The sequence below is a fragment of the Ochotona curzoniae genome, unplaced genomic scaffold (genome assembly GCF_017591425.1).
Source record: "Ochotona curzoniae isolate NIBS_2020 unplaced genomic scaffold, NIBS_Ocur_1.0 contig_378, whole genome shotgun sequence".
Classification (NCBI taxonomy): Eukaryota; Metazoa; Chordata; class Mammalia; order Lagomorpha; family Ochotonidae; genus Ochotona; species Ochotona curzoniae.
In genome coordinates this window covers 1-18,902 of record NW_024465988.1, presented here as the reverse complement: position 1 = coordinate 18,902, position 18,902 = coordinate 1, and the positions used below count along the sequence as shown (strand labels likewise).

The 18,902-nt window shown below is 46.8% G+C and overlaps 1 long non-coding RNA gene across 1 annotated transcript; it reads left to right on the top strand.

Moving 5' to 3' along the window:
- Positions 1-642: 642 nt before the first annotated feature.
- On the top strand, positions 643-18,276 carry LOC121158249. The gene is made up of 3 exons (XR_005884174.1): positions 643-789; positions 11,842-11,907; positions 18,233-18,276. It is a non-coding gene; the product is annotated as an uncharacterized LOC121158249 (long non-coding RNA).
- The last annotated feature ends 626 nt before the right edge of the window (positions 18,277-18,902 follow it).

Here is an 18,902-nt window from a genome sequence, read left to right as displayed (position 1 = left end):
TTATTAATTATTTTGTTTTAGTAAATACATTAGTACTATCTTTTAATATCTAATAAATCATGCCTTGTCAGGTGTAGCTTTAATCTTTTTTTTAATCTTCCTAATTAGCAGATCCCATTTCTAAAAACATTTTTATCATTTTCTTATGTTTCCTCCATTGCTTATTTATGTAAATACAAGCGATACAAGTTAATATTCTTGTTTGTTTCCTTTCATATAACAGAAGGTAACATTCTGTTGCAGTCATTCAAGCTTCTATAACACAATGCCTGGTACTGGGAGTGTATAAACAACAAGTTGTTTTGCCCTCAGTTCATAAGGCTAGAAATGCAGGATGAAGGTTTCAGCTGGTGAGAGCCCAGCTGCCAATGCTCCCATGATGGGAAGAGTGGGGAGGGCAAAAAGGTGCAAATGTTCAATAAGTGTACCCTCTCTTGGTAAAAATTTACTTGTTTTTATTAGAAAGTTAGATTTTCAGAGACATAGAGGGACAGATCTTTAAATCCCTGGTTCACTCCGTATTTGCTCAATAACTGGAGATAGGCTGATCTGAAGCCAGGAGCTAGGAGTTTCTTCCCAGTTTCTCACATGGGCTCAGGGTCCCAAGGACTTAGGCATTCCTCTGTTGCTTTCTCAGGCCTTGAGCGAGGAGATGTATAAGAAGTGGACAGCCCGAACACCAATAAATGCCCAAATGGGGTGTCAGCGATTGAAGGTGGAAGATGAGCCGATTGAGCCATGATGTCAACCTCATGAATCCTTTTTACACAGCATATTACTCTCACCCAGGTGGGTAAAATTCCTCATGCTCTATCACATTAACTATTAAATTTCAACATCAATTTCAGAAGGCACGCAAACATTCAAAGTCTAAGATGTACTGTATGTTTTTCTTTGGAAACTTGCTTTTTTTAAATTTGGTTTAATTTATTTATTTGAAAGAGCAAGAGAAGCATATACAGCCTTTTGATTCCTCAAATGAAATGCCAGGTCTGGACCAGGTCAGAGCCAGGAGCCTGGAACTCCATTCTGGTGCCCCATGTGGGTGGCAGGGCCCACAGTACCTAGCCATCACCTGCTACATCCCACTGTGTGCAATAGCAAAAAGCAGGTTCATAGGTAGAGCTGGGACTGCGCCCCAGGCATGCCAGCATGGGATATGGGTATCACAGTCAGTGGCTTAGTCCTGGCACCACAATTCCTGGCAAACTCACACTCACACACACACACTCACCCACACGCACCACAGTGTCTGTCACATTCACACACAGACACAGGCACACACCCAAAAACCTGGCACCACAATGCCACACACACACCAGCAACACAATGCAATAAACAAACCCTGGCATCACAAACTGCTGCAAACACACCCTGGCAACATAATGCCTGCCACCCACACATCCTGAAACCAAGATACCTGTGCTCCCCCCCCACACAGTGGCAACACAATGCCACACACACACACACAGCCACACACACACACTGGCCCCACAATGCCAGCCATACACACACATACACATTGGCATCACAAAGCCTCACACACACAGCCTGGCACCACAATGCCTTGAACACTCACACACAACACACCCTGGCAGCACAATGCCCCCACCACACACGTACACCCTGGTTCGACAATGCCTACTGCACACAGACTTACACAAACACCCTGGCACCACAATGCCTGCTCCTCCCCCACATACCCTGGAACCACAATGCCACACACACATTCACACCATGGCACTACAATGCCTCACACACACACATAGTAAGATACACAGATGCGAACACACTCCCTGGCATCACAATGTCTTGAATGCACATACACAAATACACAGAGATATACATATGCCCTGGCACAACAGTGCCACCAAATCACAATCTCTCTCTCTCTCTCTTTCTCTCTTTCTCTCTCTCTCACACACACACAACCTGGCCCCACAATGCCTGCTACAAACACACACATACTCTGGCACCAGAATGCCTCAAGCACACATACAAAGACACACAGTGAGACACACATACCCGGGCACAACAATGCCCCTAAATCTCTATCTCTCTCTCTCTCACACACACACGTGCGTGTACACACACACCCTGGTACCACGATGTCCCCCACACACGTACACACATACACACATACATACCCTCGTTGTCACTGCCTGCTATGCACAGACACACATACACTCCCTGGCACAAAAATGCCTGCTCATCCCCACACTCACCCTGGGGCCACAGTAACTCTAACACACACACACTGGCACCACAGGGACACACACACACACACCATGCCACCACAATGCCTATAAACACAATCACACACCATGCCACCACAGCCTGCTACACACACAACACACACTCTGGCACCACAATGCCTTGAACACACATACAGAAACAGAGAGACACACACAAACCCTTGCACCACAATGCCTGCACCCCACACATACGCTGGAACCACAAAGCCTCACACACACAGAGAGCCTGGCACCAGAGTGCCTTGAACACACACAACACACCCTGGCACCACAGTGCCCCCACACCACAATATCTCACACACAAACACACACACACCCTGGCACAACAATGGAGGCTGATGTGTTGCATGCCAATGAAAACTCAGCAGATTCCCAGCATGAGATCAGCTTGCTGCTGGCTGGGAATGTCAATGGAGGGACTTGAATCTGGCGGAGTAACAGATAAGGGGAGCTGGATAACCAAGGGGTGGGAAAAAATCCCTGCCCTAGAACTCTCAGGACTATGGGTGGGCACAGGCATAAGGTGGGAGGAGGAGGGCTATGGGACCTCTGCAAAGTCAATGGCCTGATGCAGTCACCCTCCCTGCAAGCCAGAAGTCAGGGGCACAAAGTAATCACTGGCGGCTGTGCTCCCTGCAGGATTGGGGCCCATGCTCCCTGCTGGGCCAGGGACAGGGGCACAAAGTTGTCACCGGGGATTGTGCTCACTTCAGGACCTGGGACAGGGGCACAAATGAGGTACTGGGGGTGTGCTCCCTCTAGGGCTGTGGACTGGGGCATGGTGGAGCTGGGAGCTGTGTTCCCTGTACAACTGGGGCACGCAGGAATCACTGACGGCTGTGCTCCCTGCAAGGCTGGGGACGGGGCATGGCGGAATTGCTGGGGACTGTGCTCCTTGCAGGATATGGGCACACAGGAGTTGCTGAGGGCTGTGCTCCCTGCAGGACCCCAAAAGCCACATCATATGTGATGTGATCTGCTAGCTATACTGTTTTGATCAGTGCATAATATACGCAGCTTAAAAAGTATAAAATTCACAATTATATATATATAATACATACACTCACACACACATATTTAGCTATTAGTTTTCAGTTTAAAATAGATCTGTAACAAAAAAAGGCAAAATCGTGGCAGATTGAAAATGATTTGGTAAACCATCAGGGTGAAGATGAAAGAGGAAAGATCTGTCTTAGAATGTTAATGAGATTTCTGTGATTTAAGAAACAATGGATGATAGTATTCACTCGAAATGTATTTACTTCTTTCAGTTTCTCTTTTTAACACAAGTAAGACCAGTATATTCTCAGGACATCTTAAAAGATATTTATTCTTTATTGCAAAGGCAGATTTACAGGAAGGAGACAAAGTGAGAAAGATTTTCTGTCAGCTGATTCATTCCCCAGTGGTCGTAAAAGTCAAAGCCAGCTGATCCAGAGCCAAGCACTTCCGGGTCTTCCACGTGGGTGCTGGGAGTCCAACTGGCCTGGCTCTTGGCCACCCTTCCCATCTCACCCCTGGGCGCCAGAACCACACCTAGGAAAGCCGAAGTCAATGCCCCTGTAAGCAGCACAGAGCTCCCTTGAGGATCTGCATGCCTCTTCCCTGAGTGGGGGTGGCCTGCAGCTTCCTCTATGCCAGGGAAGCCTGCCATGACCCCACAAGGGACCCCACAGCTGCATGCCTGGCTTCCCAGGCACAGAGCTCCTGGGCTGCCCCACCAAAATGCAGGCATGGAAGGCAAGCAAGATAGTTCCTACTGGGAATTATAATCCACACCCCTGCAGTCTCACCGGAGGCGACTGCCCAGCCATGGCCACAGGCCCAGCACCCCCTCATGTCCGTCCCCGCAACCCCACCGAAAGAGGCTGCCCAGGCCCAACACCCACCTCATCCATGTGCCCCCAGTCTTGGTAAGAGGCAACCGCCCAGCAGTGACCACAGGTCTAGCACCCCAGTGCATGTCCCCGCAGTCCTGCTGGGCAGCCCAGGCCCAGCACCCCCATGTGCCCATCAACAGCCTCATTGCACGAGGCTGCCAAGCCATGAACACAGGCCCAGCACCCTAGCGTCCCTGACCAGCGGCTGTGGAGAGTGGAGGAGGCTGATCTACATCACTGCCTCTAGGACTAGGGTGAAAGCACCTCTTCCTGGGAGAGCCACTCCCAGGGCTCTGCCTGCAAGAGACCCCTCAAAAGGGCAGGTCTAGGGAGAGGCTAGTGGAGAGTCAGGTTTCAACTTTCCATACCCACTACAGCTGCAGTGGTCCAAGGCCTCTCCAGGCTTTTGTTGGGGACTTTGAAAATGAGGGTAGTCACCACTGCAGGGACTGCCCACTGCCATGCCACCCGCAGCTGCACTGGAGGCCAGTGCGCCACCACCAGAGGTGAAGTTGCCTGGGTGGTGCAGGTGTATGAGTGGGTGGGGCCTCATGAAGGTGGACAGGACCGTGTGGGTCTACGTGAGGGCTGGGCAGGACTGCCTGTGTCAGCGTGAGAGCCGAGCTTGCACTTGTCAGTGTGAGGGCGGGACTGCGTGTGTCTGGGTGATGGCAGGGCTGTGTGGGTCTGTGTGAGTGCAGGCCGCTTGGGTCTGCATGAGGATAGGATGGGACTGAGTGTCTCAGTGTGAGGGCTGGACTGCGTGTGTGTGAGGGTTGGGCTGCGTGGGTCCGCATGAGGGTGGGGCGGGAGTGTGTGTGATGGTGTGAGGACGGGGCTGCGTGTGTGTGTGTGTGTGTGTGTGTGTGTGTGTGTGTGTGTGTGAGGGTGGGACTGCGTGGGGGTGTGTGAGGGCGGGGCTGCTTTTGCTTGCATGTGGGCGGGGCCGGGTGTGTCTGCCTGAGGGCGGGGCTGTGTGGGTTGCCCTGAGTGCAGGCCACTTGGGTCTGGGTGATAGTGGGGCCGCGAGGGTTGCCCTGAGCGCAGGGTGCTTGGGTCTGGGTGATGGTGGGGCCACGTGGGTCTGCGTGAGTGCAGGTCGCTTGGGTCTGGGTGATGGTAGGGCCACGTGGGTTGGCATGCGTGCAGGGTACTTGGGTCTGGGTGATGGTGGGGCCACATGGGCTGGCATGAGTGCAGGGTGCTTGGGTCTGGGTGATGGTGGGGCCACATGGGTCTGCATGAGGGCGGGACATGTGTGTCTGTGTGAGGTCAGTGTGGGCCGCGCGGGTCTGGGTGCTTGTAGCGCTGGGCCTAGTGATGTGTGGGAAAGCAGTTTTCTCAGGCACGGAAAGAGACCCGGGGTAAAGAAAAGTTCTTCCCGTGATGCCTTGACAGAGCAGCGAGGGTCGTGTAGGAGCCGGGATGATGGGCTTGGTGCTGATCCGCGGTGTGCAGGAGCCTGTGAAGACTCCCGGGGAGGCCGAGCTGAGGCCCTGGGTCCTTTGAGGGCCGCCAAGGGGAAGTGGGAAGTGGAGGAGGGTGTGTGGGCCTTGAATGTGGGAGTGGGGACACGTGGGCGTGTGGTGGCAGGAAGTGGAGTCTGTTACATGGACAGGGCGCGGTGGTGGCGCTGGAGCATGGGTTTGGTGCTTGGTGCTGGTGAAGCACAGGTCAGCTGGAGGGTGGCGAGGAAGCGTGGGTCTGCGTGGGAGAGAGCAGTGGGTCAGTGGGCACTGGGGGCATGGACGTCGAGGACTTGCTGGGGTCTGTGAGGGAAGCATGGTCTGCATCGGGTCAACAGGGCAGTGCAGGGCTGCGGGGAGCAGGGCTGGAAGTTGGGGTGAGAGGGTGGTCTGTGTGCAGCAGGGGGAACCTGGGCTGTGAGGGCATCTGCGTGGGGTTGGGGGAAAGCTGGGGTGTGAGGCGGGTCTGCGTGGAGCAGCGGGAAGCTGGGTGTAAGGTGGGGGTCTGCATGGAGCCTGGCAGGAGGCTAAAGTGTGAGGCGGGGTTTGCCCACAGTAGAACCAGCTAGGCTGAGGTGAAGCTGAGGTGTTGGGGTTGGTGGACATCCCTGAGCAGGGGTGGTGGTGCTGGCTGTTCCTGTGTCCGAGGTGGTGAACACAGGTCAAGCTGGAGGCTGCTGCAGGAAGCTCAGATCTGCTCCTTGAGTGGAGGGTTTCTAGGAGGCAGCAGTGAAGTTTCTGAGATAGAGGCAAAGTCTGAGGAGAAGTGCAGGTGTATTTTAGTTCAGCGGGGCAGAGGCAGGGTCTGTTTGGGTGCTTGTGGAGCTGGGCAGGGAGGCAGCGTGAAATGTGAGTGCCTCCATCAGCAGGAGAAATGCGTGGGTCATTGTTGGCAGACATGTGCGGGTTAGCAGCAGTGCCAAGCACAGGTCTCTAGTGTGGGGATGAAACCCAGAGCCGAGGTGTGGGTGAGGTGAACAAGCTGCTATTCTGAAAGGCACCAGTGTGGATCTCCAGGGACAGTGATCCTGGATCTCCATGGTCTGCAGTGTGTGGGTCTGCGGAGGCGGCAGGGAAGCAGCCTTGAGTGTGGAGCTCTGGCGGCCCTTGGGGTTGGGACAGTGGAGACAGGCAGTTGTGCTGTCTGCACCTGGGAGAGCTGCACTAGGAAGCCGTGATGGAATGGGCAGAGGCACAGAAGTTAGGTCCATGGTAAGGGCTCAGCTGTGAGTCCACGCCTCTGTGTGGGGGCCATGCACCTGGTCCTGGGCCCAGAGCTGTGCGCAACTTCAGTTACCTCAACTCTCCCGAGGCTGCTCTTCAGGATGCTGAGATTCCTGGACTTCTGTCTCAAGCAGGCCAGCTGTGCCTCCTTCCACCTGCTGAATTATCCTTCTTGGAGGGTGAGTCATTGGCTTGGGTGGGCAGTGAAGGGATTGCCCTCCCGTGAGGTAGGGGGCTTAAGGGGAAGCCGTGCAGGCATGGTGGGAGGTCCCTTAAGCTGACTACACCAGCGAGTCAGGAGCTACAGAGTGAATTGTGCATCAAAACTTGGGAGAAAGTCCTGGGAAGAAAAGCATGTGCTGTGCTGTTGGCTGAGGGAAAAACAGGAAGTCTGGGTTTAGAGTTTGGGGGAGAAAAAGCAGGGTTTGGAATGCAGTGCTAAGGGTGATGGATTTGGGGGGAACTGTCGGGGAGGAATAGGTGCCTTGAAGAGCCAGGGGCACAGGAGATGCTTGGGTGTTGGAAATTGAGAGCAGGTAATGTGTGTGTGTCTCCTGAAGAGAAAGAGGAAAGGTCATGACAGGTCAAGGGCTGTGCTGGTTAGAGCAGTAGAGACCCAGGAGTGTTAGCCTTGCCATGGGACTAGTGGCAGGAAAGGAGAATTTTGTGGGGACAAAATGTTCTGAAAGGAGAAATAGGAAACCTCGAGGAATGAAAGGCTTGGAATGGTAGAGTTAGATTTCATTTTATTTTCAGATTCGTTGAAACGTAGAATGATTGAGGAAAGCAGAGGCCATGCATCCCGCTCTCCCTTGGCTGTGCCCAGTAACCTGGGTTTGAGGCATGCCAAAGCCAAGAGCCAGCCTCTCCCATCCTTGTCTTCCCCCTGAGTGCAGCACCCCAGCCCTTGCACCATCTTGTGATTGCCAGGCACACGAGCAGTGAGCAGAATGGGAAGCAGAGAAAATGACTTTGTTGCCATGCTCCAACGATAGATGCCAGTATCACAAGAAATGGCTCAACCTGTGCCACCATGCTGTCCCCAGGCTGCACATTTCAGTAGGCAGTCATTGAATTCTCATTGAAAAGTTCATACTGGAATGTCAAGTGAGGAGTGATGGCTCAAGCCAAGTCTTTGAATGTCAGTGCTAGGTCACTCCCTTGGGGATTCCGTGTCAGGTTTCGAGAGAATCCAACTGGCATGGACTGCCTGGTAGTCACTTGCATTGCTTGTGATGGTGCAGGGGCAGGCAGGGAAAGTGAGCCCTGTAGCCCTTTGCAGAAAATTCCACATCGGGCTCCCTTCTTAGTTAGCAGGGATTCTGACTGGATGGCTCTACAGGGTTTGTGCTGCAGGGGGAGTTGACCAGCAGGATGGGTCCCCCTTTTCTCCTGACCAGCAGGGTGCTTGCTGTCTGCCCTTTTACCCTTGTGCCTGCACACACTTGGTCTCTGTTTCTAGGGGTCATATATGCAGAGTTTTAAATTTTACTTGTTTATTTATTTGTTTGCTTTGTTGCAGATAGGTGAGAACCTGCAAGGGCTACAAGAGGTAGGGCAAGGAAACTGACTAGGGTGGCTGTCTGCCAGGTGCCTGGGGAGCAATGGCAGTGATCAGAAGATGTGCTTTTCATTGTAGCCCGTGAGTATAAAGGAGGAGTTTTTGCAGTCAGAAACAAGAACTTCAAGCACTTGATGATGGAGGTGATGCAAATCAGGAACTTTCTGCCTAGTATCCTCAATCAAGAAGTCCTGGAGAGCTCCCAGAATTTGAAGATTGTCAGCAAAATTGAGTCTCTCTGCCTTTTTAGCAGGCGTCAGAGTTGGGAGATGTATAGTTCATTCTGCACAGGTTCACCCTAGATGAACAGCAGCAAAGTAACAGTGACTGGAGAGACTGTGAGTGACCGGAGTTATGCTTGTGCGGATGGGTGCCAGGCAAAAGTGGGCTGCTTTCTGAAGCACCTGACATGACTTCTCCCTTTCTCTTTTCTGCTGGCTCTGCTGCCCAGCAGAGGATGTTTAAACATCTGAAAACTGGAAAAAATTAGGTGTTTTATTGTGCAAATGAAGGAATTTGCCATGTTCCCATCTGGCATGGAGTTACTGGCTGGGCCATGTCCAGTGCAGAGTTTAAAGTCACAGTGGAGTGCTGTGAGAAATAGCCATCCAGGATCCTGCTGCCATTGGAGATTACCCTGAGGAAGACTTGGCCCTGGCCTCTCTGACAACAGAGTAGGATGAAGGTGTTCTTTTGTGGTTGAGATTGATTTACCAGGCCCTGTTTGATAGGTTGACATCATGGCATGACAACTACAAGGTCTGGGCAAGGAGATGCCAGAGGTCAAGGGTGTGATTTTGTGGGCTAAGCAGGTGAATGACCCCGTCAGCACAAAGCCAGAGGCAGAGTGTTGGTGGTTGCTGTGCGAGGACAGCCTTATGCTACAGGGGACAATTTCTACAGTGATGACCTTTGTCTCCTCAGGAACCTGTGGATTTAGGGACAACCTCAGGGATGGCTTTGCTGGACAAGGGTCAGTGGGGGCCTCATGCAGCAGGATTCCATGGGTAAAGTAATGACCTCACCCATCTGGGGCCTGTGGGTACAAATAAGGTATTGCAGAATAGGGATCGTCTTGTGTGACAGGGGACTATGTGTGTAGGATGACGTCCCACCATATGGGATGTTGTGGAGTTTGTTGTCAATTTTCTTTGTATGTGATTTGACCTTGCATGCCAGGGCCTGTGGGTTAGGAGTAGGGCAGGTGTGATTGTGACCTCTTTGTTGTGGACTTCCCTACCATCTGGTGCCTGTGGGTTCAGAGATGGCCTTGGATGTAGAGGTCTGTGGGTGTAGAGATGGCCTTACACAACAGGGATCTTTGGGTTCAGGCTGGCCTGATGTGTTAAGGGCCTGGGAGGAGCAGCATTGTACAAAAGGCATGAGTGGGTGCAGGATGACATCTCATGCCACAGAGGCTTGTAGCTAGAAGGAAGACCTCATGTGTTGGGCTCTTAGGTGTGAGCACAGCCTCAGTGTCTGTGACCTGTTCTTGCAGGCCACCCTTGCATGATGGAGCCCTGTGGGCTACAAGGTAAAGGGCTTTTGGGTGTAGGGACAGCCTTGCATCCAAAGACTTGTGGGTCTGGGGAGGCCTTAGCCTGTGCATGTGTTCATAGCTTGCATGCCCAGGGCAGCTGTGTTCATGTCAGCCTAATCTATCTTGGTCCTTTAGATGCAAGACAGCCTTTCATAATATGGGCCTGTGGATGCAGGATCTGCCTCAATGACAAGGGTTTGTGGTTGTAGGATCTGCCTCAATGACAAGGGTCTGTGGGTGCAGGGTTTGCCTCAATGACAGGGGTCTGTGGATGCAGGATCTGCCTCAATGACAAAGGTCTGTGGGTGCATAGATGGCCTCATGCATCTGGGGCCTGTGGGGACAGGAAAGGCCTCAGGCAACTGGGGCCTTTGGTTCTGGGATGGTGTTTCATGTCCAGAGCCTGTGGGTGCAACAAAGACTTCACACATCTGTGACTGACTGCAGCGATGGCAAAACATGACAGGGGCTTGTGGGTGCAGGGATGGACTCACATGAACAGGGCCTGTGTATGGGGATGGCCTCATGGCTCCAGGGCACATAGGGGCAGGGATGGCCTCTTCTATCATTTTGATAATCAGGGATAGCCTCAAGCAAATGGTGCCTGGTTTGTCTGGGGGGGGAATGACCGTGTGTTTCCCACACATGTGCAGGGTGCCAAGGCTTTGTGCTGTACTGAACTGCTTTTCCAGGCCAAATGCAGGGAACTGGATGGGAAGTGGTTTTTTGGTATTAGAAGCAGCATCCACATAGTATCCCAATGTGTGGAAGCAAGGAGTTTAGCTATTAGGTTACTGCACTGGGCCCAAGAGAGGGCTTTTTTTTTTTTTAAAGATTTATTTATTTTTATTGAAAAGTCAGATATACAGAGAGGAGAAGAGACAGAGAGGAAGATCTTCCGTCCAATGATTCACTCCCCAAGTGAGTGCAACGGCCAATGCTATGCTGATTCAAAGCCAGGATCCAGGAACTTCTTCCATGTCTCCCACAGGGGTGCAGTGTTCCAAGGCTTTGGGCCATCCTTGACTGCTTTCCCAGGCCATAAGCAGGGAGCTGAATGGGAAGTGGAGCAGCCAGGATTAGAACTAGCACCCATATGGGATCCCGGCGCGTTCAAGGCGAGGACTTTAGCCGCTAGGCCAGGTCACCTTTTTTTTTTTTGTGTGTGTGTTAAGGAACCTTACTACTTTTGATTGGTAGTGAGTTGGTATTTGCACTTTGGCCTGAAGTTTTGGTGGTCACATGCTCAGCCAAGATGGAAGCATCATGGAAGCCAAGAGCTGAAAACTATCTTCCATCTGACAGAAAACCCTTAAGGCTTTTTTGCTTTTAGAATCTACTAGTTGTTACAGCCAAAATAAGTGTATTTTTTAAAGAGTAGATTCTTGTAGTAAGACTTGAAATGTTTCTATTTAAATATGTGATAATTAGCACCTGGCATGGAAGCCTAGTGTCTAATGTCCTCACCTTGCACACACCAGCATTTTATTTGGAGGTGGTGGTTTGTGTCCTGGCCTCCCTCATTCTCATCCAGCTTCATGTCTGTGGCCTGGGAAAGCAGTGGAGGACAGCCCATGGCCTTGGGACCCTACACCCACATGGAAGACCCGGAAGCAGTTCCTGGCTCCAGGCTTGGGAGAAACTACATACAGAAACCTTTAAAAATAAATGTGTGAGACCTAGAGAAGAGGAGACATGAAATATTTACTTTACAGTGATTGCTTTTTGCTGGATTCTTTGTCTGTTTGCAGGTAGGAAATCAACAGGAATCTGTTGTACCAAGTAATACCCATCTTCATGCATGAGAAATGTGTGATCAGATACTTAAACTCCTGTCATCATTGTGGCTATCTGAATTAGAAAGGTCATCATAAATACATATACAATGATATTTCCATCTCTTCTTCTTTTCTAGACATTAGCAGATGATCTGGAATCTGAGAGTAGAATCCTTTGGGAAAAACTGAAAGTGGCCTTGAAGGTAAAGGATGCCATGTTCCTTTAAAGTTAACAGAGGAAGAAAAAAAATCACAGAGAATAATTTTGGATAATTTTGGATAATTTTGACTAAATGTGTTTATAGTATACCGTTTGAGAAGTGTTCATAAACATAAGTGTTTATCTAAGAGCAGGAGAAATGCACTAAAAAAAACCAATCACTTTTTTCAGAAACAGTAAGAATATTGAACTTTCTTACTCGTATAAGAAAAGCCCATTTCAAACTGTAAATGAACTTTAAAAATACTGTAGGTATTCCATTTAAACTGAGCTAAATCAGAATGTTAGTACATACTGCTGTTTTCAAATTCTAGTTGAACAGCAAAAAGAAATGAAGCTACAGGTAATTCCACAAGTATGCAAACAAAATATAACTGCTCGATGATATTAATATTATTTTTGGAAAAAACTATGATCAAAAAAGAGTATTAGTGGTATAGGTTAAAAAGATGACTGGAAGCAGAGTAGGTTCTAAAATTGAAAATAAGAAAGTGTTGTTGGGCCTGGTGTGGTAGACTAGCAACTGAAGTCCTCGCCTTGCATGTGCTGCAGTACCAGTGGGTGCTGGTTCATGTCCCGGCTATTCCACTTTCCTTCCAGCTCCCTGCCTGTGGCCTAAGACAGCAGTAGAGAATGGCCCAATGCCTTTAGACTCTGCACCCACATGGTAAACCTAGAGGAGACTCCTGGCTTCTGGCTTTGGATCGGATCATTTTCAGCCATTGGTGCCATTTGGGAAGTGAACCAGCAAATGGATGATCTTCCTGTCTCTCCTATAGTGAATGATTGTTTAATTTTAGCATTCAGAAAATGAAATATTTTGATAATATTGTTAGTCTATCTTGACTTTAGTATATGTAATAAAAGTATGAGTTTTCCTGTGAGAACAGAATGCTTTACTAAGCAATATAGATGAGTGGTGAAAACCTGTAGATTCATAGTTTTGGTTTTGAAGACCCAGTTTTACCAGTAATTCAGTTTTCCAAAACTGGAACACATGGGTAAAGAAATTTATTTTTAGTTTATAGATGGACTTGTTTTTCAGTTGAACAAAATTATTATAAGATAAAATGAGGCAAGAACTGGTAATCATATCAAAGAATAAGAGTCAAGGTTCATTCATTCTCAAATCTTTGTATAATATAATACTACAGAAGTCCATAAACAGATTCAAAGGAATGTATTAATGTAGTATTTTGTAAACGTGTTAATAGTCTCACAAAATTCTAAAGTAGTGATACAAAGTAAACAAATAGAAAATTGTGACAAGTTCTTCCCTTGATATAATGTCTTGAGTCTTGCTATAGATTGATCTGAGATCCAGAAGTAATTGGTGAATCCTGAATGTTAGAAGTGCTGAGTAGCTGTTACATGGTCCTGGCTAGCGTGTAGCTCCCCGAGACTCATACCCTGGAGGGAACACTCTTGCATTTGGCTGTTTGTAAATTCAAAGCCTTTTTATGATAAAAATAATAGATGAGGAGATGGCATTTTTTTTTTTTTGCAAAAAGATGCATTTTTATTGGAAAGGTAGATTTACAGAGGGAAAGAGAGACAAAGACAAAGGTCTTTGCTGTTTCTTTGCCCAAGTGATAAAAGCCGCCAGAGATGAGTTGACTTGAAGCCAAGAGCCAGGAGCTTCTTCCAGTTTTCCTTCTTGGGTGTAGCATCTCCAGGGTCCAGGCCATCCTCTACCACTTTCCCATGCTACAAGCAGGAGCTGGAAAGGAAGTGGAACAGCCAGAACATGAACCAGCACCCATGTGGACTTCCAGTGCATGCAAGGCAAAGACTTCAGGCAGGAGGCTACTGTGCCTGGCCCAAGTTGCTGAGATTTTAATTAATTTTTTATGCTGGTTGCTTAGCTTAGTTTCTGCCAACTCGGGAAAAGAAAACTTGAGAATTATATGGACAGAACCATCTACAAATTTCTGAAGTTTGTAAAGGTGGCAAGAAAATTGTCCTGAAAACACTTGGTAATTGGTACTTATTCACAAACAGCAAGCTGAAAGAACTCAACATCAACTGGACAATTTCCTCAACAAAATAAAAGTAAAAGGCAAAGACTTACTGGAGAAAAGGGGAGGAGTTTTAATGCTAGGTATATATATATATATATGTATATATGGACAAAAGAGCTGACAGTCATTCTTGAGTTACCAGTAATTGTTCTGAGTCTCTCTGAACTTGGGCCAAGGCACAGGAAGCCTACTTGATGCTGTTCCAGTTAGGGTTTCATGGTTTCCTCTGGTTCTTCCTCAGCAGCAATTTGCCATGCTCACCAATTCTTTTGAATGCAGTCCACAGTTAGTCCAGGAAAGCCAAAATTGCTGTTTGTGTTTCTATATGTTTATTCCATGATTTCTCTTTGGCCTCTTGATCTGAGCATTCTTGAGGTTGAAATTTCTCCGAGTTCTATCTTGGATTCTGTTTCCATTCTACCTACTTCTTGTGAGCTCACATGCCTTTGTGGCTCTCATTCCATATCTCTTTTCTCTAACCCAGACATCTGGTTCCCAGTGCTATTATGCATCAATACTGGGTTTTCTTCTTAAACAGAAATCCAGGATTCATTATGTACCCAAAAGGAATGGATTGCTTTCCTCAAAGACTCCCCAAACACTCAGTCCCCTTGCAAACTCACCTACCAAATTACTGATACTGGAAACTTGCGGATTACTCTTGTATCAATCCTATTATGAACCAACAGTTTTACCTACATTTCTCAGTTCCACTAATAGTGCCCTTGTTCAAACTGCCACCAGGACTCTAATTGACTACCTTCAGTCCAATCCCCACTCTGGAGTCAGTTTCAAAAATTGGTATATGCCCATGTGATCTTTCCTGAACTCTAATTATTTATAGTTGAAATGCAAATTCCTAATTATAGATTAAAGCTTCCTGTGAACATCTCCATTTCTGACACCCAGCCTCATGTGATTTGGCCCAGGCTATGATAAATGACCAGTTATGCATATGCACATTAGCTTTATTTGATGTGTTATATATATTATGTCATTTTCAAATTTTGCGTATTTTTACTGTTGAATTGCTATTTCTTCCTTGTTTCACAAAATTCATCTGGTTGAAAACTGAATGTCTCCCAAAACATGTGATGTTAATTTTCTTTTCCTGCCTAACAAATTATTCTGAGATTACTGGGAGAGTAGCACTGGGACTAGCCTGGAATGGATTTAGGGGAGAGTATATTTTTTGTACAGCTTGGCCAAGAATGTGAGGACTCTTGCTTGAAATTATTTCTCTGTGTGAATTTCATCATTTTTTTCTAGCTCTGAGAAGAATGTCGTTGGAATTTTTGGAATCACATTGAATCTGTAGATCTGCTTTCAGTAATATGGACCTTTTGATAATGTTGATCCCACCATTCTGCAATATGTCAGGCTTTCCATGTTTTGATTTCTTCTATTTCTTGAAAAAATGTTTGTAGGTTTCATTGTAAAGATCCTTCACACCCTTCGTTAAGTTTATTCCAAGGTATTTAAGATATGTTCCTCCACTATTGTGAATTGGGCTGATCTTACAGTTTCTTTCTCAGGCACAGAGTTATATGCACATAGAAAGAACACTGATGTGAGTTGATTTTACATCCTGTGACCATGATGGACTCTTTTATGAGTTCAATTAGTCTCTTAGTTGAGTCTCTTGGTCCACCTATGTAAAGCATCATGTAATCGCAAACAGGAATAACTTAACTTCCTCCTTTCCAATTTGTATTCCTTTGATTTTTTTTCTTGGCCATTAGCTCTGGCTACAGCTTCCAGCATCATGTTGAATAGAAGTGGTGAGAGTGGGCATCCTTGGCTTTTTAGTGAAAATACCTCTAGTGTTTCCCCATTCATTATGTGCTTACATTGGGTTTTTCATATAGCATTTTCATTGTGTAGAAGAATGATCTGCTTTGTCTAGCTTGCTCAAAGTTGTTGACATGAAGTAACATTGGTGTTTACTGAATGCTTTCTCTGCATCTATTGAAATAATCATGTGATATATTTTTTTTAGATTTTGTATTTTTTTCAATGTTTATTGGAAAGTCAGATAAACAGAGAGGAGGAGAGACAGAGAGGAAGATCTTCTGTCTGTTGAACCACTCCCCAAGCAGCTACAACTGCTGGAGCCGAGTTGATCTGAGGCCGGAAGCCAGGAGCCAGGGGTCTCTTCCAGGTCTCCATGTAGTTGCAGGGTTCCAAGGATTTGGGCCTTCCTTGACTGGTTTCCCAGGCCACAAGCAGGGAGCTGGATGGGCAGCAGGGTGGACGTGACTAGAACTGATGCCCATATGGGATCCTGTATATGCAAGTCGAGGACTTTAGCCACTAGGCTACTGTGCCAGGTCCATGATGTGGTTTTTCCTTCAGTTTGTTGATGTAGTCTATCACATTTATTGATTTGTGTGTGTGTTGAACCATCTCTGCATTGGATAAATCCCAACCAGCCTGGGAGGATGATCTTCTGATGTGTTGTTGGATCTGATTAGGTATTGTTTTGGTGAGAATTTCTGCTTCTGTGTTCATCTAGGATAGTGGTGTAGAGTTCTCTTTCTCTGTTGTATCTTTCCCTGGTTTAGGAATTACAGTGATGCAGGCCTAGTAGAAGGAATTTGGGAAGATTGTCTCCCTTTCCATTGTTTTGAATAGAGAGTGAATAGATGGAATTAGTTCTTCTTGAAAGTTTTGGTGGAATTCATCGTTGAAGCAGTCTTCTCCAGGTTTTTACTTTGATGGGAAGGTCTTTAGTCCTAGTTATTCATCTATTTAGATTGTCAATGTGCTTGTGATTCAGTTTCTCTAGAATGTTTGTATAATCTACTTCCTAAACAATATTCTGTGTAATACTATGCAGGTACATGGATCTGAGTGGTTCTCAGTGTGAGCCATGAACCCTCCACTAGTAGTCAAATATCTGATTACCTGATACCAAACATAGTGATTGTGTAGACCCAACATTATGACAGTGATAGTGTTCAAGGATGCTACAGTCACAGGGTGCAGGAAATGCAGTGTCAGTGCCCTCCAGAGCTGGTGAAGTTAGGGGATGTGAGCACCTTGTAAGTTAGAAGTGGGTGCCCAGATCACTGCGTGCTGTTTACACAAGATTCAGTCAGTGGAGAATCACAGATTCACCCTCTGATAAAATTCCCTGGTCACAGCATGCAAGAGTCACTGCTGTCTGTACTGGCATTAAGACAGCTTTTTCCCTGCTTGGCTTCCATGCCAAGGAATGGGGAGAAAGAAATGGGTGTTTCTTTCATGGTGTTAGATCAGTCCCCTAGCCCCTGCCCTACCACAGCTGCAGGCCATACTCAAAGTCAGTATGGTCCTCAAAGTTATCCCTCAGGCAGTATCGCCAGTGTCAGGGCTTTCAGATCATTTTCTGAGGATGGCAACTCTTCTAGCTCCCAGCTGGAGTGTTGTGGGTGATGGCCCTACTTGCTAATGTGTTTGTGCTGTCCACACTGCTCTACTGTACCTGTGTTGTTTTTGCGGAATTTCTACTACAAGCCTCTCTAACTTTCTCTGGAGAAAGCATTCCCTCTGTTTTTCTTGTGTTCTCTTCCCTGGTCCAAATGCACATGCCTTTTTCCTAGTCTGTTATATTGAAATCATTGACAATTCTTTAACATGATATGAGTGTAACACATTTTCCACACATATCCTTCAAGTTTTATTGCATATTTTTGTATAGTGAGGTGGTTATTTTAAATGTGTTGTTTTTATTTGAAATGCAGACTGATATAAATGGAAGGAAGATGAGACAGAGAGAAGGCCTTCCGTGTGCTTGTTCACTCCCTAAATGACTGCAACAGTCTGAGTTGTGCCAAACAATGCCAGAAGCCTGGAGGTTATCCTGGGTTTCCTAACCGGGTTGCAGGGGTCCAAGCACTTGGGCCAAGCTTTGCTGCTTTGGGAGCTGGATCAGAAGTGCAACAACCAGGACACAAACCAGTACCCAGATGGAATGTTGGTGCTTGCATATAGAGGATTAGGTAGCTATACCCCCTATGCAGCCCAATAGTAAAATTTTGATGGAGTCCTATACCATATGTTGCTGAACTGACTGTAATCTACTGCAGTAATTAATTAAGCCATATCTGCAGGACATCGACTCCCTGTAACAAATAGGCTCACCATACCATGCGTTTATTTTGTTATAATCATTTCCATAAAATGCAGCATGTTATAGTGATACCTGGAGTAGAACGCCAATCTTAGTTATGCATGCTGTCATATTTTCCTATAATTCCTTATGCCTTCATCTGTTTATTTTTGCTCTTATATTTGCATGGAAAGCAAATCTACATGATGATTCAACAAATAAAAATATAAAACCAGAGGGAAAAAAGACAAAGGAAAAATGGAGGAAGCTGAGTGGTAAGCAGTTTCTGAATTTTCAATGTTCATGTTGAAATCCTAGTATCAAAAGATAATTTTAGCAAGAAAATGTAACTCACTCTGTATTGAGTTTCTTAAATTCTGAAAAGAAACTTGTACAATGGCTTTGGTGTTTGATATAGAAAATTTAAGAAATGGTCAGAGCAGAAAAGGTGACCAGTGCATGTTGCAAGCATCTGTTTTCTTTTTTTTTTCTTTTTTTTTTTTTTTTGCGGGGGTGCCATTTAGTTTTTTTGGTTTTTTGTTTTTACTTTTCATCGTACTGTTGGAATGTTGCTAGCTCCATTTTTTATTAATGAACTGTTGCCATTTTAATTATAGGAAGATGGTTACCACAAAACAGTTGAAAATGAAAGAAGATTTTCAAAATGTTCAGGTAAGAGACATGCTCTTTTATGCACCTATAAGATTGATTGATGTTCTGTAATACCTTCTTCTCCTTGATTTTATTACTTCTTTTTAAATTATTCAAGAGACAGACAGGAAGGGAGGAGCTGCCCTCTTGCCCATCATTGTGGGGACCTGATACTGAACTGGTAGATGACCTTGCTCTGGATCTGAAATCCTT